The following is a 2,500-nucleotide window of genomic DNA, read 5'->3' on the forward strand; positions in this document are numbered from 1 at the left end:
TCTGTCTGTCTGTCTGTCTGTCTGTTTGTCGGTCGGTCTTCCAGCCTGTCTATTTAAGTACTTGTCTGTCTATTGTCGCTTCTGTCTACCAGCTTCCCTTTCTTTTCATATATCTGTCTATCTGTCTTTTTAATCTATGTGTCTCTATCCGTCTATCTGTCAATTTGTCTATTAGTACATCTTCTTGACTATCTATCGTCTTTTTCTGTCTGTATTTGTTTATTTGTCTGTCTGCCTCTGTCTTTCTGTCTGTCCGTCTTTTTTTTATATCTGCATTTGTGGTTTAGTCTTTTTTTTCTACTGGGGGTGGGGGCATCTGTCTCTTCATCTGCCTGCCTACCTGTCTATTCATACCTGTCTCTGCGTCTGTGTATGCCTTTAGATCTGCTTGCCTGCCTATGTGTTTGTATGTTTGTTATTTATCTATCTATCTATCTGTAAGGTTATCTTTCCGACTACCTGTCTATTAGTGTATCTACTATTCTATCTGCCTGCATGTCTGTCTATTTTTCCAACTACGTATTTGTTTATCAGCCTATCATTCTGTCTGTCTGTCTGTCTATCTGCTTGCCTGCTTTTTTAACTATCTATCAGTCTATCTATTAAACCATTTATCTTTTCGTTTGGCTTTCTTTCCTACTACCTGTTCATCACTCATCCTGTCTGTCTGTCTGTCCGTCTGTCTCTCTGTCTGTCTGTCTGTCTATCTCCTTCCATCTCTGTCAGTCCACCTCTGCCCTACATTTCTCCCCCTCTCCTTCCTTTATCCCATGAGAGTGAGTCAACTATGCAGTTCCCGAGAGAGAGAGAGAGAGAGAGAGAGAGAGAGAGAGAGAGAGAGAGAGAGAGAGAGAGAGAGAGAGAGAGAGAGAGAGAGAGAGAGAGAGAGAATTCAAACAGACAGAAAAGTAAGTCATGGCTCTGTCATTCCCTCCTCTCTCCTTCCCCCCCTCTCTCTCTCTCTCTCTCTCTCTCTCTCTCTCTCTCTCTCTCTCTCTCTCTCTCTCTCTCTCTCTCTCTCTCTCTCTCTCGTATAAAGGCGAGCGTCGACATATTCTTTGTGGAAACTGGAACGTATTTGACGACTATAATAATAATAATAATAATAATAATAATAATAATAATAATAATAATAATAATAATAATAGTAATAATAATAATCTTCCTTTGATTCCTTGTCACATTTTTCTTCTTATTTTCCTTCTCATCACTTTGTCTTCTATTTCTTACTTATTTCTATTCTCTTTTTAATCTTTCATATTTTTACTTATATTCTCTCTCTCTCTCTCTCTCTCTCTCTCTCTCTCTCTCTCTCTCTCTCTCTCTCTCTCTCTCTCTCTCTCTCTCTCACTTTTCATTTTTCTAATATTCCCAATATGCTTTCATTTTCTCCTCTTTTATCTTCTCTAGTCCATCATTTTCCTTCATTATTGCTTACTTCTCTAGTCCTTTGTTACGTCTCTCTCTCTCTCTCTCTCTCTCTCTCTCTCTCTCTCTCTCTCTCTCTCTCTCTCTCTCTCTCTCTCTCTCTCTTACTTTAGTCCATAATACACGCAAAATAGCAAAGAAAGGAAAAGAGAGAGAGAGAGAGAGAGAGAGAGAGAGAGAGAGAGAGAGAGAGAGAGAGAGAGAGAGAGAGAGAGAGAGAGAGAGAGAGAGAGAGAGAGAGAGAGAGAGAGAGAGAGAGAGAGAGAGAGAGAGAGAGAGAGAGAGAGAGAGAGAGAGAGGAGGGGGGAAAGGAGAGAGGAGGGAATGACAGGAACAAAGAATAAGTGAGAGGAGAAAGCGAAGGGGAGAAAAGAAAGAGGAAGATTGACAAATAAAAAGGGAAAGAAAGAAGAGGAAGAGGAACGGGGGAAAATAGAAAAGGGAGAGAAGAGGAGAAGGAAAAGAAGAGGGGGAGAAATGGAGGAAGGGGGAAAAAAGAAAGAGGAGTGTGGATGAAAGCATGGTAGAATGAAGGAAATGGAAAAGAAACGGAGGAAAGGAAAAAGGAGAGGATGGGAAGGGATGAGAGAAAAAGAAGGAAAGGAAGAGGAGAGAGAAAAGGCTAGGCGAAGGAATGGAAGAAGAAAGAGTGAAGGAAGGCAAAGAAATGAAGGAATGAGGGAAAGGGCGCGAAGGGAGAAAAGAAGACAGAAAAGAAAAGAGGAGGGAGAAGGAAGAAGGAGAGGAGAGAGGGAGAGAACATAAAAGAAGAAAAAGGAATGAAAAGACAGGAAAAGAAAAGGAAAGAGAAAAATGATAGGGAAGAAAAGGTAAGGGAACGGAAGAAAAGGAAGGGAAGGAGAGAAAGGGGAGAAATGAAGGGAAGAAGAGACAGGGAAGTGGAGAGGAGGGAATAGAAAGATGGGAAGAAAAAAAGGAAGAATTGGGGAAAGGAAAAGGGAGAAAAGAGGTGGGGCGGAGGAATACAAAGGAATACAAAGGAAAGCCAAACAGCAACAGACCTTTTGGTCCTTGCAAGGCTGTTTGGTAACTATTTTTAACTAGCTACAGG

The sequence above is a fragment of the Scylla paramamosain genome, chromosome 12, assembly GCF_035594125.1.
Source record: "Scylla paramamosain isolate STU-SP2022 chromosome 12, ASM3559412v1, whole genome shotgun sequence".
Classification (NCBI taxonomy): Eukaryota; Metazoa; Arthropoda; class Malacostraca; order Decapoda; family Portunidae; genus Scylla; species Scylla paramamosain.